Here is a 26,476-nt window from a genome sequence, read left to right on the forward strand (position 1 = left end):
TGACGCGGAAAGTTCGGTCGGTCTGTATGTCAGTTTGTCTGTATGTCTGTACCTCGAGAAGCCGTCCAAGCGAAGTTATTTCAGAGGTTGAACGATACGGTTATATAGCCGCAGCTATTTTTAAACCTCGAAGTTCACTGGCAATGTTCACACTTGTCAACATTGTTGAGCGGAAACAAAACATTACGCACATCTGAGGCAAAACACGAATGCATAAGTGACGTTTGCAGTGTTCCTTTAAGAAAAAAACATGCATGCTTGATTTTATGATACCAAAGGAAGCAGTACAGCCAGTGTATCAAAATTGCCCATGCAATTACCCGTGGAAAAAACCGCAACACCGACTGCACCATGGCGGTACCGCGGGCGGCACCAGCTAGTGGCCTTGGGTACACACGATTCCATGGTAAGGGCCAGGTGACGCCAGCAGTCAGTCCCCACTCTTCGCCGGTAATTTTCACGCTTCGTATTGTACTCATATTAGTACTCAGATTGTACTGAGTCATGAATCAGTAATACATAGTGCACTAGTGGCGCGTGGAACGCGCGTGGAGGAGGGTCTTAGCGTGGGGCAGTAAAACTCAGTAAAAGTGAATTGATTTACCTGGCAAGGGCGGCAGACGGACTATCATCTTTAAATGACGTTAGCCTTGAAGTGAGCGGATGCGTGTGCGGGTTTTGCAATGATTCTTGTTCACATACGCACCTTCTACAAAATATTAGAAATTCCCGCTTCCCTGTGTTCTGTCTTCGACAAGGTATGGTTTCTAAAATCATCCCATAACATGCCTACGGCTCTTTAACAAGTCCAGTTAATTTCGAAAGAATCAAATTTTTTTATGACGGGCAAACGTGAAAAAGTCCGTAATTCTTCTTATTGTATATAGTGAAGCAGCGAGTGGAGGGAAGTTCTAAAGGCTTAATACTGGCTACATACGGCCACGCGAAAGTACTCCATGGCGTGTAGTCTCCGCGCGCCCTGGAGAGCTTGCTTACAACTAGTTTTCAGCATTCCTGACCTATCAATAGTGTCACTTGGAGACTTCGTTTTCAGGATATCGTCAAAGAACATACACACCATAAACACCAAAAGTATTCCGCAGCTCCGTAAGGTGACGGTTCACCATGCAAAACTTTCACCGAATTTTCAAACCAGCTTCCGTCGCGAAACAATTGTTCGTCAGCAGAGGGTACATGTCCGGTGTCTAATCTTGGTATTGTAACGGTTGCGATAGTGCAAACTGGAGGTAGTTCAAGCTGCAGCAAGAGCCTGCCCGTTTGTTCGCCGTGCTTAATTTTTGTTCCCTTGCATCTGATTGTAAGGCGTACTTCCGTCGGTAACCACGCCTCACAGCACACAGCTGCCGCTGAGGTAGTCCGCTTAGGTACCAGCATACATTCTGTCACAAAAACATATTCGGGACGTGAATGTCTTGTACCGTGCAACAATCCGGACAATCACTGGGCTCCGTAAACATACCCGCATTGATATCTTCGAACAGGTCGCTCAATTACCGCCACTCACCAGCATAGTGGAGGAAACGCAACTTGTATACCTGTGACACGCGGAACCCTAGATCTCCTTTAAACTAAACCGCTTTGTCCACGTCAAAAGACATTTTGTGGAAAGGAGTGGCGCTCCTGACACACACCAACCCTTGGTTTCCGTTAAGTAGCTTCCGTTACTGACACATCAATAGAGTGGCGCTGGCAGTTCTGTTGAAAAAGCATGTAAAATAGCAAACATAAAGTGTGGCTATTAGGTCTTCTTTATTATTTTAAAGAGTAACCGGGCGTTTTATTGTTGTTCAGAAAACATAAATGGGTAATTTCAGATATTTGTGTTAAACAGCAATGATGTAGTGCTTTTTTAGCCTATGTTCCGTGCCTAATCTGGCAACAGTGGGCAGATGTTTACAAAAAAAAAAAAAAACATTGCGATTGGGCTTGTTTGGTGCAATTTTTTTTATTGAAATGTGAACATTTTATGAAAGTATTATGAAATCGCATTTGGTCTCATTAAGTTCTGAGAAGCTCACGATTTGCAAGCGGCTGCTTACGAGGCTGCACGGCTAGCTGCTCATTTTCTTCCGGAAGAGGAGATGGCCGAACAACCCTTACGGGAAATGCCCGCTGCGGTGAAGGAGATTCTCCTTTGTCGTGTGTAACCGAGGCGAACCCCCTTTCGGTAGCAGTCCTTCTCTGCAAAGGCCTTTTAGGCACCCGTGTGTCAGGGGTAATAGGCACCAGCAATGCCTTGGCCTCACACCACAAGGCCAAACACTAGACGATGGAATCTGCAAAAACAGGGAAATCGACCCTACGTTAATACCCCCTTCAATCCCACCCTGGGATCGTCGAGCCACCGGTATCGTGCGTCGGAAACCAATCCCCCTGCAGTCATTGACTTCGGGACCTCCTCCTGTATATACCCTTTGTATGTTGTTTTTTTGTGATAAATAAACCACCATCGAATCGAAGACAAAACACGGCTGTACGGGAACGATATATACGCAAACTTAAGCGAGACAAATGTCCTGATAAATTAGACATCTTCACGGATGCCTCACTTGACGATGAGCAAGCGGCCATTGCCTGGGTATGCCCTGAACACCCTGCCCTCAATGGCCGCCGCCAAATTGCCCACACCTATGGCCTCGGCAAAGAAGCTAAACTCCTTGGAATACTCGGGGTGGTTCAACAACTGCAACGCTCTGCAACAACTAACGTCACCCAGTTCAGACTAATTACGGACTCTCATCAGTGTTACACAAGCTCAAGAAGGCCTGCACTCACAATGCAACTGCCAATCACATCATAGCACTAATACAAATCCTCCAGTAACAAAGCACGATTGTTCGACTTGCGTGGACATATGGTCACACGGTTGGAGCAGATGGAAATCAGCAAGCCCACAACGCGGCAAGGGAGTGCCTCCTAACCTCTCCGCCCATGATTTCCGCTCCTCCGCCGGCGCCTACTCCAGTAACATTGTATTTGCAGCGCCAACGCTTGCAACTAGAAAGCCGTAAGCAGCTCCAAGACATTACCCCTCAGGGCTTCCTGCCTGCTGGAACCCCGTCAGACAGTAACAAAAAATGTTTTTTAACAAGGCCTACGCAAACGCGGCATATACCCCAGACGTAATCGGAAAATGGTATAACGGCACCACTTCCTTTACATCGGCATCCACGTGTACCTTCTGTGGGTAGGCTACAACACTTAACCTGCATCATTTAATCTGGCGCTGTACGGCATTCCATAAGGGCAGAGCCGCTCTTCTTGATAAATGGCCACTGCCATCTGAAGGTCACGCGCACCTATAGCTACTCCGGAGTAACGCATCCTTACTCGGAACAATAGTCCAATACGCACTACAGAGTGGTCTAGGCGAAGCAGTATAGAGCGAGCCTGACCACGTGTTTTTTTCGGCGGCACAGAAGAACGAAGACGCCCACAAAAGGACCTATGATCCCACAATGAACTTTAGCGGTATCCCCCTTCATGCCCTCCCTACTTACCTCCTCCCCCCCCCCCCACAAAGCGCTTCGTGCCTCCTTTAAATAAATCATATCATTCATTCATTCATTCATTCATTAATTCTTTCAATCTCTGTAAAAAACAAGAGAGAGAAAAGTACCCAGTGCTGTAATTGCGTCGTATTTCTAAAATTGTCTTCATTCTTGTAAAATTCAATCATTCTTTTTTTTCTGATTCTATGATTAAGAGGCTTCAGCCGCCGCTGGCATTACCATTACACATACGCTTTTAAATTAAATGTGCGTTCGTACCCTGGTAAGTTGCATGCGAAAATTACTCCCGTATGCATACGATGAAGCCATTCTGTGTCCGCTTATTACCATCCTCATAATCAATTGTGCGTCGTTTTCTTGCCTTTTCTTTTCTTCTGCTTTCCCTTTGTAAGCCCAACATAATCGCTATTGGTGCAAAAATACTTTGCTACTTTTGTATGTAGTCAAAGCAAGTTGCCCGTGGAAGCCTTAATGCACGTGTCTCACACATGTATTTAAGTTGCAGACTGCGACGGTTTAACTAGGTCCACCTTTTGGTATCCTAAGAAAAGGATCGGTAAAGGTGCAGGGGAAGCGTGCTGTATCCACTTCATATTATTCGTGCTCGAATGCAAGAGCCAACGCACTGAGTTTGTTTTTATTCATTTATTCTTTTCAACCAGTAGCCATCATAAACGAAGCATATTAGAAATATTTCCGCCGATTTATTTATAAATTTGGTATAGTTACCCCGCTATATGAAACTCTAGCTTTCAAAGGAGGGACAGGACTTACACTCCACAACAGCAGTTCGCTAGCTGTTGAAAACCGCGAACAAAGCTTTTGCGAGTGATGTTAGGAAAGCCGAAGCGAAGAAAAACAATGGCTGATCCTTCGCACCGCATCCTGGCTTCGTAGAAAACAGTTGCGGCCATGTGGTTGTTTCCCTTTGGTAGCATATAATGGAAGTGTCACAGGTAAAAGACGCATCGAGCTACATTGGACTGAAAAAAAAAAATGTCTCTTCATGAGCGTAAACAACGCGCCACTGTGAGAAATGCAGCCAGTTTTAATATATGATTTGTTGATGTATCAACAACGCACATTTTTTTTTCACAGAATACGCCTCTCCGGTTATATATTGGGCATCTCTCTACTTTGCGTTCAAAATTAGCTCTTGACTTTGTTTGGACGCATACATCTCGGCCATACAGCGTTATGCACACCGCCTACTTTGTGATTTTGCTCTGCGTACCATGGCTTGTGGACAGTTGGCGTAAGACGTTCTTTCACAAACGATTTCAGACAGAACTCCAATTTGAAATTCCTACAGAGAGAATTGTGTACTGGGTTAGAAAAAAGTGCTTTTGTTAATTATGCGGGTACTCTGCGGAGGGAGACTAAAAACAAAAGAATTTATTAAAAGCAACCAGTATGACAAGTCATTATTTCAAGATTTTCTAATATTTTGTGGACATTTTTCACCGATATAGCGTTAACGCGGTAATCGGTTACCTATCGAGTTTCATTTTTTAGTACAGTTTGTTCTTGTTCTTTTAAGACTTTTGTTTTGTGTTCCGCAGAACCTAAAAGTTTGGCGTATTTTCACGAAACGACCTTGGAAATAACTGATATAAGAACAGTAGTATCACGACCGGCTCTACGTCCTTAGGCCGAGTTGTTCTGGCATTTATGACGCATTTGGAATGTGCGCTGGTTATGAGCCGCCAGACCTATAGAGCCGATTCGGCAAGGTAGCCGCTTGAGTCAGCCCGGCCGGAGCAAGCGGAACGCGCAGCTTTTTCTGTCAGAATAGGCGGAAATGTGGCCTACAGGATCAGACTTCTATACAGAGCAGTAATCTCGTTCTGACGACCTGCACAGATGTGGCAAGAGTGAGGAGGCCTGTCTGAGGACTGGAATTGAAGGAGATAGACTTCTGTAGGTATAAGTCTGGGCCTCGCTGAGCAGAACAGGATGTTCTCTGATAAGTGCGGTGGGGAGCGTAATTGCCTTCATTAAATCAGAGTTGCTCAGGGAGCACTTCAGATAGGGGAAGCCAATACACTTGGAGCGTGTGGCGTACGGAGCCGTATCGTACGAGAAGGCATGTTTCTTCCTCATTGCCACTTACCTCAACGTGCCCTGGGGTACCAGAAACGTCGCACTAATTCCAGTTGACGCATCGTGAAGGCGCAAATTCGAGCATACAAAATTTAACTACAAAATTTAACTTAGTTAATACAAAATTTAACTATATTACTTGAGAGAAAGAAACCAGCTTTTTGTACAAACTCAAATCATGCGCCTAATGACGAAGAGAAAAATATGATAATATGGAGGATATACTGAAAATTGGGGACAAATTCTTAAGAAACGCGTACGCGAGCGACCCTGAAGCAGAAAATAACATTAAAATTGCTCGCTTCACAGGACAGTCATAGTAACTGCAGAGGAGGTGGAAATTACGCTGAAATGAATGAAAAAGGCAACGCCATTGAGACGACGGCAATACAGCTGATTTATTATCATATGGTGAAAAATTGTTCGAAAAAGGTCCCGTTTTTGTAACTCTGCTTAAGAACTTTAGCGGTCCCAGAGGCCCAAAAAATGTGAACTTATTTCATGCTCGGAAAAGCTGTCGAAACTTTAATAATTACAGGCCGATAAGTGTTTTATTTGGTACTGGGAAGCGGTTGCAACTGTGTTCCTTAACCGTGGGAACAACGCCTTAAAATCCTGAAAAACTAGACTCCAAGGCTAAAGACCATATTCATGCCATTATATACATAAATGAAATTCTATCACGTTTTCTAAAACTGTATTATGCCATTTATATTTACGGAAAAGGTGTTGGACTGAGTGCCCACCAATGCAGGGTTCGACAGGCAGGGACAGGGAACAATAGCCTCGTTTGAGAATATTTACTACGGATGCACTGGACGATAATCCTTTCGGCGAGGAGGAACAAGTCTCTAACAAAAACAGGTGTCACACAAGGTGACACAGCATCTGTGAAAATATTTACAGGCTCTAAGGAAGAGGTATATCGGAAGCCGAATTTGGGAGAATGGATTTATTATGGGATTTAACGCAACTCAGCGATATCTGAGCCATGAGGCGCTCGCCGTAGTGGAAAATACCAATGAATTACGAGCACCTGGGGATTTTTAGAGCGCCGAAATATCAACAAAAGGGCGTTTTCGCTTTCCGCCCCCATCTGAAATGCAGCCACGGCGGCCGGGATCAAACCCGCGTTCTTGGCCGGAGCAGCATAACGCCATAGAAACTGGTTCACCACTGCAGGTCTAATTGGCGAAAATCACGCCTCGGGAAAATGGGGAACACAAGGCCAACTGAGGCTTACAGATGTCATCGTGTTGTTAGGTCAGTTCGGTACAAATTGCAGAATATGCCTTGATGACTTTTTTAAGAATTGTAGGTGCAACGTTACAAACAGGATGAAGAAATCACAAGTTAACCTTAATAAAACTGCAAAGAGACGGACTTTCAAAACACGCAACTACAGAATTGGAAATTTAACCGAATATATTTACCTTGGTCAAGTAAACAGTGTAAGTGCGAATCATTGAAAGGAAATCAACCGCACAATAAATATCGGGTGGACTGCATTTGGTCAATGCTAGATTTTTTGCAGTAAGCTTCCTTTTTTAACTTACAAGACTGGAGTGCTGTGTATAGCTCACAGGGAAGAAACGCAAAGCCTCAAGAAGGCACTTTAAAGAAAACTTCCATCAGCCTAACCGGATATGCAACACAGAATGCTACGGGTAACACTTAAAAATGAGAAAACAGCTGGATTGTTTAGGGAAAAAAACTGAGAGGGAGATATATTATAGTTTAAATTAAGCGGAGAAAGTGGGGCCGGGCAGGATATATAACGTGAATGAAAGACAACAGTATTGTGTGTTCAACGGGACGGTTACTAAAAGACAGCAAATTAACCGGTACAACAACAAATGCTCGATAGATGGATGGATGGAGAAATATTGGTGGTAAAAATTTAAGTTGAATAGTTTGCGGCTGGATTCACTAGAAATCTCCAGGAGAGGGCATCGTCCTGGTGTGCACATACGGCTGATAGTATTGAATATTGGTGCCCGTTATATTGATTCGCTATAGGGTCTTGGAATGGGTTATTGAGACTTTGGCGACATGAGTCTCGAGAATAAGTGAATACAAAAAAGTGTGCTGAAGACGTGCAGGAGACCTATGGGGAGTGTGTGTCACGGTATTATGTGGCATTGGTACCAGCCTGAAGCTCAACATAAGTTGAATATATTCAAATAGGCCTTCAAGGAGACGTTGCTCATTAATAGGGTACGAAATAGAGCACGAGCGCATTAATAGAGCACGATTAATAGAGCGTGAACGCGCCGCCAGCGAGCTTGGCCTCAGCAATAATTATGATCAAGTACTGGCGAAAAGATGAAGCATTACTTAACAAGATACCAAATGATATTATATACAAGACGCAATGAGTGAAATACGTTAAAACTGACGATTACAGTGCTTACAATACTGCCGCGAATGATGCATTCTATTTGTTTACTTCTGTGTTCTGTTTTTACTGTCCGGCGGCGCCCGGCTGTGTTATCGGCGTTTAGAGCGAAGTCCCTGCATCCTTTTTATTCTTTTGTACACCGCATAAGCTACCTTGTTTGATAAATAGAGTGTTTCGCCCTGACGTCACTTGAATAGAATAATCTTCGTTGATCTCCAGGGTTCTCGATGTGATTCGGCAGTTCATGTAAGAACCACGCAGAAAGATAAATGTTCGCAGGGTAGATGTCACGGCATTTGTTTCGTTTATGGACTGCTGACTGCTTCGTCAACGCTTCTCTAATATTTAGTTCTTAGCGGAGCGCAAGTTCGCTCCAAAAAAATTTACTTCTTTAGGAAACTGCGTCGTCTTTGGCTAAGTGACCTCTGGTGGAGGTGCGGGGTACCTGTACGATAAACCATCTCTAAATCGCCAACCAAACAAAACTCGCGCCAGTCGCGGCAGCAAGGCCTACAACCCGAGTTCGGTCTACTTCTGAAAAAAGTAAAAGTAAAAAAAGAAGATGTCGCGACAGGCACCATGACCAACGAAACCACTGCACCATCTTTCTGCAGCAGCCTCGGGAGCCACTATCATTTCAAGTATCGCCTGGTGAAGACCCCGAAGACTGGCCGTAGCAGGCGAAAAGCGTCCGGAAATTTAACAGGTGGGATGGTGAGGAAAAACTCCGGTATGTGTTTTTATACCTTGAAGATGGGCTCATTTGGTTCGAAAACAGCTTGAGCGCCCTTACCACCTGGGAACTGTTTAACAGGGGACCTTCACGACGGTCGTAAGAAAAAAACGACCTGAACATTTCCTTTAAACGCATGCACAAAACCTAGCGAAGCGTAGTCATTTTTTTTGAGAGATAAAACAATTACTTTGCCGTGCTGATCCGGAGATGAGCGAAGAGAAGAAACTGCGGTATCTCATGTGCGGAGTTGGCCAAAAACTCTTCGCTGGCAACGTTGGCAGGCTACCGAAAATCGTCGATGAAGTTTTTTCAGAGGCCACCATTTTTGAGATGTTTGACATCCGGTCAAGGCACTATAACCATAAATTCGCTCTTTCGGTGCGCATCCCGTCGATGCAGCTCATGTACCAACTGACACATTCCAGCGAACGATCCACGCCGTTGCGCGTGAAGAACTGCGGAAACGTTTTCGAAACACACCGCAACTTCGTCACCTCCCTCACTGAAGCTATACACGAATAAGTGCTACAGACACTAGGGTCTTCAACGTCGAAAGGACTACCCAGCGAGCCGCAAGCCCTGGCGTGGTTGTCCGCCGCCCCCGCCCGCCGGGTGCTCGTAGGGCAGGAGCCGTCCTACAGCCACCCACAGTAGCCCGCCCCACTTCTGCGGTGCAACACTGCAGCCCAAGTTAGACCGACGTGTGGCGAACACCCAGCCATCATCTGCTGTACGACCACCGCGGTGTGCTACCACTGCTGTTCACTGTGCTACCACTATGTAGAAGTGACTCGGAATGCGAGCTTTCATCACCGACGCACCTGGCGCATTGCCCGGACAATACCAGAACGATATCGATGAATACCTATCCGAGACCCGCCGACTCCCGCTGCGGTTCAACCGTTCGCCGTCGTCCTATCCATGCCAATAACCCAGCCGCTCCAGCAACCCTGAATCCGCACGTAGATGGTTCCACAGCCCACGTAGAGGAAACTGAGAGCAGCAGCTTCTGAGGTGAAGTTGCACTACGGCGAAAGAACAACAACCCTCTAGCGAAGCAACGCCGCACCGACGACCAACATTCAGGACGTGACCACAGCCCGACGCACTGCTCCAACCCAGGCGTAATCTCCGAACATGGAGAAGGCCGCACGGATTCATGCAAACTTGACGCGACGAAGCCCGCCCTGAAGAAAACGAGGACTCGTAGCGACCGATCGTCAACGCGCCTCAGCCTTGAAACGATGCTCGATGCACCCGAAATTAGAAGACCAGAACGATCCATGTTCGGCTACCTGTCGACGGCCTCGACGTAGTCGCACTAGTTAAACATTGGAGCCGACTATTCATTGATGATTCTAGAGGTGTTGTTTGAGGAATTAAGTACATGAAATGGGATGTCATTGGCTTAGTGGGGTTAGGAGGACAGGTGAGGCCTTTACGGTACTGAAAAATTGACACGTCCTATGTTGCCGTGGTCTAGAACACAGAAGAGAACTGGGAGTGGGATTTCTAGTCAATAAAAGCATAGCTGGCAACATAAAAGAACATTATAGCATTAACGAAATGGCAGCAGGTCATGTAATTAGGCTCAATAAAAGGCACAAGCTCAAGGAGGTACAGTGGTACGCGCCCAAATCCAGCCACGATGACCAGGTAGTGGAACGCTTCTAGGAAGATGCGGAATCGGCAATGGCTAAAGTAAAAACACAGTATACCGTAGTTATGGCGGACTACAATGCTAAAGTAGGCAAGAATCAGGCTGGAGACAAGGCAGTTGGGAACTATGTTCTGGGCTGTAGAAATAGCAGGGGACACCTACAAGTCGAGTTCGCAGAACGGAATAACCTACGTATAATGAATACCTCTTTCTGCAAACGGGAAAGCTGGAAGTGGACCTGGAGGAGCCCGAATGGGGAGCACAAAAATGAAATAGACTTCATATTATGCGATATCCCTGGCGTCGTGAAGGATGTGGAAGTGCTCGGAAGGGTAAGCTGTAGTGACAACTGTATGGTTAGATCCCGAATTAGGCTAGATTTGAGAAGGGACCGTAATAAGCTAGTACGAAAGGAGCCGATTAACGAGCGAACCGTAAGACGTAGAGTAGAAGAATTCAGGATCACGCTGGAGAACCGATATTCAGCTCTTACCGAGGAAGCAGAGTTTACGACTCAAGAAGCCAGCGACAGCCTTACACGCATTATCACGGAGTGTGCAGTAGAAGTCGGGGGCACGGTGGCTAGACAGGATACTGTTAATGTTTCCCAGGAGACGAAAGATCTAATTAGGAAACGGCAAACTATGAGAATCTCTACCGCAACTGACAGAATAGAACTAGCCGAGCTCTCGAAGTTAATCAATAAGCGTAAGCCAGCTGACATACGGAAGTATATTATGGAGAGGATCGAATACGTTGTAAAGAACGGAGGTAGCCTGAAAGCAGTGAAGAGACGTCTTGGCGTGGGGAAAAATCAGATGTATGCACTTAAGGACAAGCAAGGCAATGTCATCACAAATAGTGATAAAATAGTCACAGTGGCTGAGGAGTTCTGTAGCGATCTGCACAGTAGCCGGGACATACAGGATAATGCCGAACGAGACAGTAGTTCAGAGGAGATAGACATCCCACCAGTAACGACCAAAGAAGTAGGGAGGGCTTTGAAAGAAATGAAAAGGGGGCAAAGAACCTGGTGAGGATCAGATAACAGGAGACCTCTTGAAGGATGGCGGAGAAATTATACTTGAAAAAGCGGCAAACCTGTATACGCAATGCCTAATGACCGCAATGGTACCGGAATCTTGGAAGAACGCGAACATCATCCTAATCCATTAGAGATGTGTCATGAAGAACTTGAAAAATTACAGGCCGATCAGCTTACTGTCAGTCGTCTACAAGGTACGTACCAAGGTCATCGCTAAGAGAATTTCTGCAACCTTAGATTTCAGTCAACCTAAAGAACAAGCAGGGCTACATAAAGGCTCTTCAAAAATGGACCATATTCACACTATCAATCAGGTGATAGAGAAGTGCGCTGTGCATACTGAACCCCTATATATAGCATTCATAGATTATGAGAAAGCATTGGACTCGGTCGAAAGCTCAGGAGTCATTCAGGCATTACGGAACCAGGTGTAAATGAGCGTTACGTAAGAATAGTAGAGGATATCTACAATGGGTCCACAGCTACCATCACCCTCGATAAGGAGAGCAGTCAACTACCTATAGGGCAGGGCGTCGGACCAGGAGACACAATCTCTCCAATGTTATTCACAGCATGTTTACAAGAAGTATGCAGAACGTTGGCTGGGGAACAGGTGGGAGTAAGGGTTAATGGTGAATACCTCAGTAACCTCAGATTTGCTGATGACATTGCCTTGCTAAGTAACTCGGGGGACGAATTGCAATGGATGCTTTCCGCACTGGACAAACAGACTAGAACCGTGGGCCTGAAAATAATATGCAGATAACCAAAGTAATTATCAATAACCTCGAGGCAACACAGCGGTTTGAAATAGGTGGCGAGGCAGTGGAAGTGGCAAGCGAACATATCTACTTAGGCCAAGTTGTGACCCGGGATCCCAACCATGAGGCAGAGATGATTAGAAGGACAAGAATGGGGGGGCGGGCATACGGAAAACATTCTGAGATAATGAATGGCAGCCTACCTTTGTCCCTGAAGAAAAAAGTGTATGACAGCTGCATCTTACCGGTACTCACCTACTGGGAAGAAACTTGGAGACACACTAAGAGGGTTCAACTTAAATTGAGAACGCCTCAGCGGGCAATGGAGCGGAACATGATAGGTGTAACATGAAGGGGCAAGAAGAGAGCGGAGCGGGTCAGGGAACAAACGCGTATTAAGGACATATTGGTAGAATTTAAAAAGAGTAAATGGATGTGCGCAGGGCATGTAATCCGAAGGCACGATAACCTTGGTCATTAAGGGTAACAGAGTGGATCCCTAGAAAAGGCAAGCGTTGCAGGGGGCGTGAGAAAGTTAGATGGGCAGGTGAGATCAAGACGTTTGTGGGGATAAATTGGTCGCAGTTAGCACAGGACCGGAGTAATTGGAGATTAATGTAAGAGGCCTTTGCCCTGCAGTGAGCGTAGATAGTCTGATGATGATGATGATGATGATGATGATGATGATGATGATGGTCATTTACCGCTCGTCGCCTGCTGTTCGACCGTAGCCTATTTTCCCAAGATGAAATTTTTAAAGCGGAATTTTCTAAGCGGTAGTGCGCACCCAGTTTTGTTGTCCACGGCGCAAGCAAAAGACGCTCCGCGGTCGCCGCGAGGCACGCGCTCACGAGCGCTCGGCATTTTCTCGCAGATTTTTTTTTTGCTAAAGCCTTTGCGTGCGCTGGGGACGCACTCACCAGCGCTCACCAATTTATTGGTAATTTAATTATTCATTGGCAATTTATTGGTAATTTATTGGCAATGTTTAACACGTTACACGCCGCACACGTTACGCGCTACACATTACGGCCAGCTACAGCAGCTCCGCGGTTCAAAAATGCCAGGTATGTAATTTATTTTTCAAGTGTTTTTTTTTGTCGTTTGCAGGTTTCCTCTGCGTCCCAGAGGATCCTTAGCGTATAGCTATATCGCGAGTGCCCCCTCCCCCATTTCAACCCCAGGACAGCCCGCAAGTTTTGAAGCGTTTCAGGAATGACCTCCTGAGAAACCCGCAGGATGCGAACCGACACGAACGTACTTTCAAAGCCAAAAAAAGAAAAGAAACGCGATAGCCTCCAACAGCTCCTCTGCCGGTGCTTCCCTGACTGCTTTTACGATGCATAATGCGTATTTACGAAGTCGCCCGCAAATGTGGGCAACAGAGAAAGGTCCACAGATCACTCGTCGCTCATTTTGCTGCGCTTAAATCTGCATATAAAAGGATCGCCAAGCCGAGAAAGCCCCTCACATGCTCCGTACCAAGCAATCCCGCGACCGGCGGCCTCCAACATGGCGTCGCGTGCTCGTTTCGTTTTTCTTCCGGTAGTTGGCGGCACTTTTGCATAAGGTCTATAGAAGCGGCAACGCGCACTCGAGTCCCATTTTGGGCACTGCAGTTGTTCATGTAAGTTAGTTTCGCTCAAAAAACGTAGCAGCGCTTTCGTCGCCTTCTTCGAAGTCAATGGTGGAGACCGATGCCCTAAGATAGTCTCTACATTATATGGTTGATTGTCCAATCTGTGGAGTGCGGTGGCAAGGACGCTTCTCTCCTTCGAGTTATTTGGCACAGCGACATATCTCAGGCCCTATTGTCCCTTCCGTCGCACAGGGGTCACAGTGGGCGCTGCTGGCCATCTGGATGAGGAAAGAGTAGGCTTTCGTGAAGGCCACTCCCAACGACAGTCTACGAAAAAAGGACGACTGGAGTCGATACAGCCCATACCGAAGACGGAGCTGGAGAACAGAATCTTGGATATAGAGACAGAGATTTGAATGTCGGGTGTGTTTCATTGCTTCATGGTAATTGTACATGCAAAGGAACCAAGCGTCTTCGCGGCATCGGTCCTTAAGAGCGGAAGCAGGATGGTGCCTTCGCTCTCGTGGCCTGTACGGGGAGCGTCTTCCGCCAATAACTTGCCAGTGATTCCGCAGTGACCTGTAAGCCACGGGAATAATATGTGATGGCCGTCTCTGATGGCGTGATGGAATTTTTCGGTAATATCAATTACCAGTTGATGCAAGGGGACGTAGCACAGGGCTGCGCGTAGAACAGTCCTGGAGTGAGAGGTGCCAGTAACGCCAGGTTCACACGGTAGGCGAAATTCGGTAATATCTTTAAATAATGACGTCATTTAACGTTTCACCCAACCTAACTGCGTGAAACGCCATTTTTTTACGTCCACAGCTCACGATATGGCTGTTAGGTCGGTAGTCTGTTATGTCGATAGTCTGACGCAAGGTTCCGTAGTTGGTCCTTTTCCTTTTCTTATCAATATAAATGATCTGCCTTCTGAAAATTATTCTCACACATTTGTTTGCCGGCAATGGCGTTCTTTTTTGAGAAATAACTTGTAATGAGGAAATAGCCGCCCTCGAAGCAGACCTTAATACAATTTTTGTCTGGTGTATTAATTGGTCAATACAACTAAACACTAGCAAATGTAAATTCATGAGAGTGTCGAGGACTTGTAACGCTCTGTTTTCTTACTTCCTTAATAACGTTTCTTTAGATACTGTTAACAGTTATAAACATTTACGTGTTGATATAACCTCCAATCTTGCCTGAGGTTTTCACATTGATTATGTCACCAAAAACGCTAACAGGATGTTGGATTATTTGCGCCGTAATTTTTCTAAAGCCCCTCCCTCATTAAAAAAACTTTTATATAAAGCACTAATTCGTCCGAAACTGGAATACGCCGCCTCCGTTTGGGATCCAGCCCAACATGACCAAATAAATTCACTTGAAATGATCCAAAACAACTCGGTCCGTTTTGTACTTACTAACTATAATCGAAGAGCCAGCCTAACAGCAATGAAATTTAGTCTTAACCTTCCATCTTTAGCATCTAGACGCAAAATCTTTCGCCTCAGCCTGTTTCATAAAATATTTCACCATCCAATCCTACGTGATGAGCTCATTAATTTTGCCTCCACAGTATACATATCCTCATTTAGATCCCGTTCATAAAGTAGCAGTGTGATCATGCCGAACCAACAGTTTCTTTCATTCATATATACCTCGTATATCCATTGAATTGAAGCACCTTCCCGCACTTACGGCCACTATCTAAGATCACGATTATTTAGGAACGCCTTAGCTAACATTGCATAAGCTAGAAAATCTTTTGTATCTTATAATTCACTATTCCTGTTCTGTTTCTGTTTATTAGCTAACATTGTATAGGCAAGGAAATGTTTTGTACCGTATAATGCGCTACTTCTGTTCTGTTTCTGTTTATTCCCTCCTAAATAAATAAATAAATAAATAAATAAATAAATAAATAAATAAATAAATAAATAATAAAAAATAAACTAAGTAAGTAAATAAATAAATATCAGGAAGCTTCCTTACGAGCAGGGCTGCGCGTAGGGCAGCCTTGGAGTCAGAGAAGATATCCCAGTTTTGAGGACTAGCTTGGATAAGGTCATCAAGAGCTCCACGACTGTCTGCAAGTTCTGCAGCTGTCGAGCTCGTGGCATGGGCAACACGAAATCTAGTCGTGGTAAAATCTGCTGGTACATCCACCGCACCTGCCTACATGCATGACATTAGTGGGCCATCCATGTATATAGATTTCCGGTCATTGTAACGTTCATGCAGTAACAGCATCATAATATGTTGAAGGGCCAATAATTTATGATTGGACTTGCGCAAAACAAACGGGGACGAGGAAGGAACGACAAGGACGAGCGCACTCGTCCCCGTTTGTTTTGCGCAAGTCCAATCATGAATCGTTCCCAACTAGGCCGGCTTGCTGTGAGGCCAATAATAGTAAGTAGGCTTTTTTTTCAATGCCCGGAACGCAGAAACGAACCTTAGGTTGTGCCAGGCTCCAGAACCTCGGTGTAACCGCAGGGGCGTATATTGACAGTATTTCAGCCCTGTGCATTCTGATTATGTCTGAAAATGTAGATTATGGCCGACCCTGAGAGAACTGCGCTAGATAGTGAGATGGCAGCCTTGTGAAGACCTTCATGTACAGGTGTAGTGTTGCAGTAGCTACATAAGTTGTAATTGGATGTTCCTGAGCGATGCCAGCGCGACAGAACGTATTATGCGAGCAGCAAAATTGCCTACTGCGCTAGCCTGCGCTTGCACATTTCGACGAGTTCGCCGAAAAAGAAATGCACAAAGGTGCCAGTGACGTTGGCTTGGGTGCGGTCCTCGTCCGAAAGCAGAACGGCAGCGAAAACTGATTACCTTACGCAGCCGCGGCCCGATAAAATTAGAAAGGAACTACTCGGCCTCCGAAAAAGAGGACCTCCGAGATTTCATATTCAGAAAGCAGGGCGTCCAGCGCCCCATCGCGGTTCCCCGGTAACGAGGATAATCCGCGTCCTCCGAGGGGCCCAGCGGGAGGTATCTGTCCGCCAGCTTTTGAAGTAGGGCTGCTTCCGATGCTCCCCTTCTTTTTGAACAAGCCTGTAAATCTAAACAAGCCTGTAAATCGCCAATCTTTGATTGCATTTAGTTTGCGAGTCATCAAGCAGTTGTTTCAGGAGGTTCCACTTTCCCTCAACACGCTTCTGGCCGTCAAACGAAGAACATATTTCGTTCCACTGCTGTTTGGACAGTTCCTAAGAGGAAGCCTTAATCTCTCGACTAAGCTCCGCGATCCTCTTTTGAAGCCTGCGATTCAGCCTCTGCGTTTTCCAACGGGCAAGGACGGATTTCTTAGCCTCTAAGAGGTGCGCAAGATGCGCGTCTATCCTTTCCACCTTCAGATCTGTTTTGACAGCCTTGGTCGCAGCTCTGGCATCCTCCTTGAGCCTTACCAAGAGGCTGTCAAGGCAGTCATACTCCTCTAGGTCCCCTTTCCGCAATGTCTGGAAGGCATCCAAGTCAGAGGCTTCAAACTCCCTAGGTAGAGCCGCGTTTACGTCTAGGATGGATGCGAAGAAGTCCTTAGATATCTACAGGATCGGGAAGCAGGCGATCACAAGGGAAAAATTATTCGATAATACCAAAGGGAGTGCATTGCTTTTTGAAGCCTGATCGGGTTGCTTGCGGACCAAAACGCTTATCCGCGAGCCGGTACAGGAAGAACTATGCGCAGGCTGCGAAAATGAGCCGGATACAATGCCACGTATTGTAATGGAGTGCAAAAGTATCCGTCCAGTCCTCAGTGATGGAGCCATCCAGCTTCCGAAAGCCCTTGGCTTTAAGGTTAGCGGAAGAGTGAACTGGACAGCAGTAGAGGTTAGTAAAAGAAGGTTAGAATGTTGGTGGGAGAACAGCAGAGAACAATCTGGGAAGACATGCGAACAAAAAAGTCATACTAGCACAAAAATTTCGTAAAAGTATTTTCTTTTTATTTTCACATTATTTTTCATTTATTTTGTATTTTTTTGGCGAGGTGATTGTACAGTGGCGTTGCGACTAAGGTCGCTGTGCAATGCCACCCCGTTACAAAGGAGAAGCCACTAAGCATTATCATCATCGGGTGATTGAGATAATAAAATGATCGCTGCCTAGATTTCCCTGCAAATTCTGCCACTTGGCACCAGTTACGTTCTTGACGAACGCCAAATCCGGAGTTGTATCGCGTTGGACCGACGAGCCCGTGGGCTTTGGGTAATTCGGGTCCGTGAGAAGCAGCAAAGAGCAGTCCTTGACTGCCTGTAGTAGGTTAAAACCCTTAGCAGATGGTTTAGTGTAGCCCCAGGCGTCCTGCGGAGCGTTAAAATCCCCTGCCTCTACGAGAGGGCAAACGTTTGCCAGCGCAACCGCATTTCTCAAAATCGAGGCATGTGCCTGAGGGTGGTCGCCGGCGAGCGGTATATATTTCAAATAAATGCACTATTCCTGAGCAAGTTAAAGGGGGTGATTTCCACCAACATCCTTCTTCCCTGTTTTTGCCTATCTGTAATTTATGTACCTGTGCGAGCATTTCCTTGCGAACGAGGTTGCCAAATCTCGCTTACCCTCCTCGCGCTCCGTGATGACCCGGTAGCCTGTGAAGGACAGCGCCTCTCCAAGAGTTTCCTGTAGTAGAACTACGTGCGGTTTGATCACATGTGATGCGACAAACTGGTGCAGCCGAGCTCTGCACCTCCTAAAACCGGCCTAGTTACACTGCCACATGACCAACTCGTTAACATATAATATTGCGCGCCATGGGCGTTGCCCTGGTTTAGCCACTCGATAGGAGCGTTTGCTTCTACCGCGCCTGCTAGCGACTGTGCCTTAGTCGGAATTTTCGATGGCGTGCGTGGTGAAGCCAACGGCGCCTGTATGCTCTCCACTGTGGACACCCTTTTAAGGAGTGATATGTTACTTTCCACCAGCTGTTTAATCGACTGCTGGATGCTTCCTAGGACTTTGTTACCAGACTCGGTTTCCATAGAGTCCCATTTCCCTTGCGGGGTCGGGGCCCTAGTTTACCTGAGGGCGCTTAAGCCTCAACCAAAGGAGGCATCTGCTGTTCCACCTGCGGAAACTGCAACTTTCGGAATTACTCAGTCAGCCCTCATTTTCTGAAGCTGCGATTTCAAGCGGGCATTTTTTGGACGAGTTTAGCTACCCTGGCGTGTTCCCTATGCTCTGGCAATGCTACCTGCGTTTCCTTTGGTGGTTCCTCTGGCTTCGGCTTGCCTCGATCCGCCCAGGTAGGTCAATTCTGGACCAGTTCCCGAGAACGAGAGCGTCCCCTGGAGTGGGAGCACCTCCGGTAGAGGCTGCTCCGGCAGCCATCTGGCTTGACGCAGCGCCCCTGCCCGGGAACACTTGCCAAGCTGTAGTCACGTGAGTGGGCGTCGTGGGCCAGCTGTTACTGAGTCATTCTGGCGTGCTTCTGGCGCACTCTTCTGCGTCGAACGAGGTACAAAACATCAAAGCGTTGTTTGTGCAGTGTGTCCGGCGTGGGGTGCGGGCCCCCACAAAAACCACATTTGGTGAACACGGGTGGTCCTCCGTCGGGGAAACGAGCCCACACCCCCGGCACACCTCCTTGCTGATATTGGGGCAAACGTCAGCCCTGTGACCGAGGCCCCCGCAACCGTAGCACACGTCAGTCTGTCGCCCGCAGAGCGTCCAGCGCAGCATGCTGGCACCACACATTACCTAGGTTGGCACCTTCATGCCATCGAGGAGTACTACTACCGTAGTGGTCGTCTTGATTCGTTTAGCCTTTAGAGCCTTCAGATTCCGTTGGTTGACGACCATCGAATGGAGCTGAGCTGCACGAATATCGGTGTCCACTCCATGACTGACACCCTTGAACGTATTGTCTTGGCCGCCATGTAATCAGCCACCTTGAACGATCCTTCACCTAACCGAACCTGGTGGATTTCTGGGTAGGCCGGCGCGTTCCTCTTCGCCGCCGTTGAAACGACGAGAATGCTCTGAGCAACATTAGCGCAAACGATGTCACCCTCGGTTTCCGCCGGTGCCAGAGCCGCTGCCACGGCCAGAGCCTGTGCTAGCCAAATTCTACTGACTTTTAAATGCAGAGCATTTCTTAGCCTCGCCTCTTCCTGCGTCGGACGGCGTCCACAGCTCCGCGTCCGCAGCAGGTGCGCCTCTCCTCCTTCCCTCCTCTCAACAGCAGCTGGCGCGCGCATGCATCGTAGTCAGCCCGTTCGCTCCGTCGCGGTCTCGGCGTAACAGGTGCGTGATAGCAGCGCGGTGGGGCATGGAAGGGCGCGCGCTCTCCCCATCGTACTGCTGTCCCTCTACTGCGCGCGCTCCAAATATAAAGCGGCTAGCGGTCACTCGTGCTTCAGTCACTGCGTTGCTCCTTCCTTCCTTGGTTGACGCTCGCTCCACCCTAACGTTACTTTACTCTCCTCTCTCTACCCCAAACCAACACCAACGCAACGACCCAACTACCCACCCTAACGCGACTTTACGCGGCGTTAACGACCCCCAATGCTCTGCATTTACTCGTGTTCCCCTCGCGGGAAGGCGCGGGAATTTTTTTTAATGTATCGGCCGTCCCTCGGCCTGACGATGATGCGTATGTGGTCCCTCGGCCACGCAGGGAGCCTCGATGTGGCTGCGATGCACCTAGCCACGCCTAGTGGGGCTGCCGCTCGGCGGACACCTTACACGCCTTCGTGTGGTACACCACCCGGCGAAGCCGGGGTCTCCGGGCGCACCTTCTTACTTATGGACACCGCCGTAGTCCAGCCAGGGCTGTTCACTTCTTCGAGGGAGATTTCTTCTCCCTCCACCATCTCAACTTCGGGCATGGCGCCTCACTTCACCGGGTTTGGCTTGAGCCTACCTATTCCTCGCTTCCGGCGTCGTCGAGCCCGTTAGGGTTAGCAGAGTCACGGCATGCTCCGACAGAAAAGTTCACACAGTTCGGTAAATGGACCACTCACCGAAAGAAGACCGGTATCGATGTAATCCTCACACCATGCCACACCAATGATGCACACTTTAGCGACAAAAACCACAAATTTCCGACCATAGACATTTACAGAAGTGCGAGCCGATATTTTCCGGCCGCACCTGTCGGCGCCCCATGGCGCCTTCTTGTGATGCGAGATGTCCACTTTTCGTAAAAGCTTTATTATTCTGCCTGATTGAGATACCGTTAGGTTTCTAAGCTGCCTTTAGAAGCATTGAATCAGTTCAATTCTCTGTATTTCCTGCCCCTTGGAGACAAAGTTTGACTGCAGAATATACAGCTTGAGACCATCGAAGTTTTCGTTGGGCTTGTTAAAATGTTTCGGAAATGCTATGGCGGACATGTTATAAGTGGCGGCCCGTTGTCCATTCAGGCTTAAGTTCATAGGCTGGCTCATTTCTCCGACGTACTGCTTGTGGCAGAATGAATATTCTAGCACATACACAAGGTTAGAAAAATACCACGTGAAACTTTGAATAATCTTGTGAACATATTGACTTGCAGAATAACAATGCAGTCCGTCCTCTGATGTTTCAAAGTCTTGCATCTAGGACGGAGCCAGGGCCGTATGACTGGTTGGTGGGAATCGCCAACTTTGTCATGCACTAAAATATCTTTTAGATTTTCGTTTCTTCTGTAGGTGACTCTTGGGGCTCCCGAGAACGTCTTTTTAAGTCGGTTGCTATTGGCGTGGATGTGGTAGTGTCTTCGCAGGACATTCATTGTTAGGGAGCGCGTTTGAGAATTTGGTTATTAGGGCTGGTGGCTGGGCGCCTTCGTTTAGACGCTGTTGCTTGAGCACTTCGTCCGTTTCTGTCTTGGATGCTCCTTCGTAAGCCAAATCCAGCGGGCTGACCGGGTGATTCCTGCTTGCTAGGGTGGATTTAGTTCATTACGATGTTTTGTATAGTCTCCGTTATTACTGCATACTCTTCTTAGTCATGTATCCTGTCCTAAAAAGATAAATTGTTTGCAGTGTCGTGGGTGATGGCTAGTGTGGTCTAGGTACTGCTGCCTGCCCATTCGTTTCCTATACACCGTTTTCCTGGCTAGAGGTGGGCACCGCCATTTGCTTTTTCAGACCAGACGGTAGCGCCGTCTATGATGCGACCGCCGAAACCGCCGCGCTGGGCTGTTAAGTGCTCCGTTCTCTCCGTGTGTCTACTCGGTACCCGTGCATTACCGAGTGAACCGTAGTAGTTTTACGTTAAGTTAGTGGTTGCAGTGCTTGTGTCTGTGTGTGTTCTGTTTTGTTTACACCATCTGCGGACAGATTTCAGGTCCTAATTTGCTACCCAGAGCAGATGATGCCGACCCCGGCTGTTGCGAGCAGCAGTAGCACTGGAGGCAGTGGTGCCGGTCGTGATCCGCAGTTCTGCGTTGCGAACGGTACCGGTGCGGCACCCACTGACAAAAATTGATATCGGCGAGTAAAAACGTATTTTCAATGCCACCATGCTTGTTATTTTCACTGATTCGTCATGTTTACGGAAGGGCGGACGTCGAATACGGAGCGCGCGCAGCATATGTGGGTCACGCAGGTCACGCTGATCCGCGCTCGCGATGGACTTTCGACGAAACGATTGCTACGCTGTTGACATTGCAATGCAATATATTCTTTCTTAACTAGACTTATGACGGTTTCTGACGAAACGAAATTACCTGGGCGGAAAAATAACACGACCGCACAACCAGTCAAATTACTATTCGAAGGTTGAGCAGAAGTATCGAAATTTGATAATGATCGTGATCATGAATGGCCTAATTCTAGGCAGCGAATGTGGCCTGTCGCTCGGAGCCCACCTTTGCGAAACCTCTAGCTTGCACTAGAAATACTTTACGCGATCAGCGGTGAGTTTTGTGATTGTAGTACTTTAGATTCCGTGACAACACAAAAGGATTAGAAGCTTTTCCTTTGAACGCGTTGTGAACAGGTTGGGCTATTTTCCAAATGAAGCGTTCCCGTATCTCTAGCTGCGTTTCCACATTGGACTGCCTGCTTATCCTGCTATCGACCAGCAGTGCGCGATGGAGAAAGTTATCCTTTCCTATCGTTTGGGAGTGCAGTGCGTTCGCCTGAAAAAAAGTAAACAAAACGTAGTGGTTTTAAAGCTTAGATTAGATCAAAAGGGGATTTTTTAATGCTGATCGGCTATAATGGCCTAACAAAAATATATGATATTTTAAATTGACTACAAGGAACCGACGTTACTGTAATGTTGTATTGTATCGGCGCTCGTGAAAGATCCCAATGTGGTAAAAATTAATCCGGAGCCTTCCACTACAGCGCACCTCATCACCTACGGTTTGAAACAAGTCTGAGAACGTGAAGAATTTGCTTGCTCATCTTTCATGGAGATAAACGTGCGAGCGCGAGGCGTTGGGAAACGAGTGTCCCGGTATGTTCTTTTACTACGCATTACGCTCTAGCCCGAGGAGCTTCAAAACGATTGTCCCGGTGATTTAGAACCATATCCACATGAGAATGCGACGACAACCCGAGCCCCTAAGGTGCTTCGACCCTAACAAAGCACCCGAAATTTTTTTTAAGCGGCAAGTCACAAGGTCCCCCTTGCTGATGTGCTATGTAGCCCAACAATTGTCAGGGCTGCATCACAAATACTACCAAACAAATTTTAGACAGCTCAACATAATAGGTCCTTTATTACAACCGGCTCTTTACCTAGCCTCACGATAAGTTCACGCGCTCGAGGCATGTCCCATGATGGGCGTGTCACAGCCGATGCTGGCATAATAGTTGTCCATGCACAGAAGCTCGCTACCTGATTAATTAAATGCTCGCTATATTTGTACCCACGGGGAAGACATATGTAATTTTTTTTTGTTGAAGCACGCCCAACTTGCGTCACCCGCGGAAATGTGTCCTTAGAGAACAGGCAGTCAGTTGTAAGTGCAGAGTACATTAGGGGCTCGGGTTGTCGTCGTAGCTCTTTCGCTGTCACGGTATCTAGCCACCACACTCAAGTGGGGTAGCAACGTAATGAATCCAAACAGAGCCCTGCGGCGCAGCGGCGCTACGGACCCAAACCGAGGGTTCGAAAAGATACCCACTTGTCCCTCGATACAGCTTTTGGGTCAGGAGTTAACGGCATACTTGAACAAGCGGGTTATATATTCGTAACCCTTCGAAACCCCTGAACAGCCGGCAGTTGTCACACGTCCCCATTATTCAGCCCAAAGAAACCTGCACCTACACCTGAGGCAAAATGTTCGTAAAAACCGGCAGCCTCCACGTGCATCCAGGTAGGAACGCTCGTTAGGTTGGTTTTTACGATAGTAAGCAGAACTGGCTGTGGAAGAAAAAAAAAACAACCCGCCTAAAACAGCGCAGTAAGGCTCCGGAACGTGGGAGATGAAAGGATGCACAAAAAGAACAGAACTCCCGCAAGTGCTGTTCCAGGCCGAGGGCGCGCTAGCACTGCAAAGGCGGAAAATTTGAATTGCATTGGACACAACCTCTGTTCTATCAATCAAGAGGCAGGTGAGACAGGGAAGGGACAGCGTGAGGGTCGGTAGAAATGAGCGGATAACGGTACCACAGCCCCACTGGCGGATTAATCACTGCCATGCACTTCCGACCGCTTTCAAATAGCGAGGAACTGCTTTAACTTTTAATACGAAAGTGTTTTATGTTGGAATCAACCAAGATCTGATTGACGTCATATCCGTCTTGGAAATGGCACTGCCAGAAAAAGTTCAATTACGCGGCTGCGCAAGGATTCAAGCCGGTATCTCAGTCGCCGCAAGGGGAGGTGCCGGGCGCTTTTCTTACTGCGCCTTAAGCTGAAGCTCAGACAGCTGTATGAACGTCCCACATATTCTTCCTATAACCGCCTACATTGAGATGGTGGTGCCGTCTAAGAGAGGTGTGCGTCACGATGCTGATGAGCATTGATAGGTGGCGCCAGACAAACTCGTCGCAACGCAATTATCCGCCGTGCACTGCACTGAGCAGGAACGCAGGGGTCGCGCATTTGCCAAAGCGACGCGCAAGCAGGTCGTCGCTCACGAAGCCCATCCACAAGACAGCCCCGCAAATCACACTCTTTTGCTGCAGCGGACCGTGAGTTCACCAAACGATTCGCTGGCAACCCGTTCGGTTTCGTTCGCATAGGTGGCGAGCGCGTGTGGTTTTATTCGTGTTAACGCAGTGCTCCGGCGCGTGCAATCCAGTGTCTAAGTTGATGCGTCTGATACCGATGAAATATAAATAGCGATGTGCAATTTCATATCGATGACCAATAAAAATTCTACTGATCCTGTGACGACATATTTCACTTTCGTGTTTTACCGATTCCTATGAAAGAGAGATCAACCCCATTTTTTACCATAGGTACCATTGGGGAATCAATGCACCCCCTCCCTCCCTGTTGCACCCGCCTGACACGGGGTCAGTTACTGCTGTGGAAACACCAAGTAAACATTTTGTTTAGTTACCCCGCTCTTTGATTATGCTAGAAGAAAAGTTTTGCCCACGCAGGGGCGCTTTTGGCGTCTCATTGCCACAGGCGTAGCTGTGCTAGCGCTTATTCAGTGGAACTTCGCCAATGATAAGCTTGAAAAGGCGGATTTTTGTTTCTGAAGGACGTAAGAGATTGAAAAGTTTCTAGAGTTACCACAGAATTCGAACAAACACTTCTCCTATCAAAGCGTGAAGCTATAAAAGCAGCGGGAGTAGCAGAGAACACGGCCCGGAGACACGTCTTGAACGAGAGATTTGGTACAAACAAGATGATGCAATAGGCTTTTCAACAGTATTGTTGGTGCTCTTGAGAAGTATCGTTTCCCCAATTTTGGAAGAAAATCGAAACAGGGTTCTTTTATAGTTATTTTTAGAAAAAGTGCGGCAGTAAATCTTTCTGCTGATATTTATATTTTTTCTATACAAGCAATATGTTACAGATATGTTAACGAATGTATGGCCGATATTACCGATCACTTACTAGTTGGTCACAATTGCAGTTACGGAGGAAGAGGGTGTAAATTAAGCGACAATCTACCGTCTGGCCCGAGTTAGGAATTGCTTCTAAGTTTTTGGTTCACCGAAGAACGCAAAATTTGTTTTGGCCTGTTTGTCATTTTGGTGTAGTTTTGTTTTTAAACAAATTTTAGTCAGAACGATTTGCCGTGCGCAAAGCCCCATAGTTGCAAAAATGCAGTTGATCCATCTTTCACGTGATCCATCTGTTGATCCATCTTTCACGAAAGTGAAATATGTCTTCACAGGATCAATTGAATGTTTATTCTGCATCGATTTGATATTGCACATCGCTATTTCTATTTCGTCGGTACGACACCGTCAGGCGCATCAACATTAGACACTGGATTGCACGCGCCAGAGCACTACGTAAACCCGAATGAAACTACACAAGCTCGCAAACTATAGGAGTGAGTGAGTGAGTGAAGACTTTATTAAAATCGCCTGCAGGCGGCCTCCGTTACCGAAGTGCCGTGACGCGGCCCTACGTCTTTCCGGCTGGGCTCTTTACTAGGCAGCTCCCTCGCTACTAGTGTCGAGGTCCTCCGGCCTGCCCGCGCTGGGCGGCCGGGCCCTCTCGGCTTTCGCTCGGGCGATGCTGTTCAACTGCCGCCAGGATCTGCTGGACGGCATGTAGTTGTACGTCCTTGTCACTG

General features: G+C 47.3%; 1 long non-coding RNA gene across 1 annotated transcript in view; it reads left to right on the forward strand.

Moving 5' to 3' along the window:
• The first annotated feature begins 4,692 nt into the window (after positions 1 to 4,692).
• Positions 4,693 to 26,476, forward strand: part of LOC144173487 (uncharacterized) — a 39,288-nt gene continuing 17,504 nt past the window's right edge. Inside the window, exon 1 of the long non-coding RNA XR_013323292.1 lies at positions 4,693 to 4,788. This is a non-coding gene — a long non-coding RNA (uncharacterized LOC144173487). The remainder of the gene's footprint in view (positions 4,789 to 26,476) is intronic.

The sequence above is a fragment of the Haemaphysalis longicornis genome, unplaced genomic scaffold (assembly GCF_048455015.1).
Source record: "Haemaphysalis longicornis isolate Haplotype H1 unplaced genomic scaffold, Haemaphysalis longicornis Haplotype H1 scaffold_3, whole genome shotgun sequence".
In the NCBI taxonomy this organism is placed as follows: Eukaryota; Metazoa; Arthropoda; class Arachnida; order Ixodida; family Ixodidae; genus Haemaphysalis; species Haemaphysalis longicornis.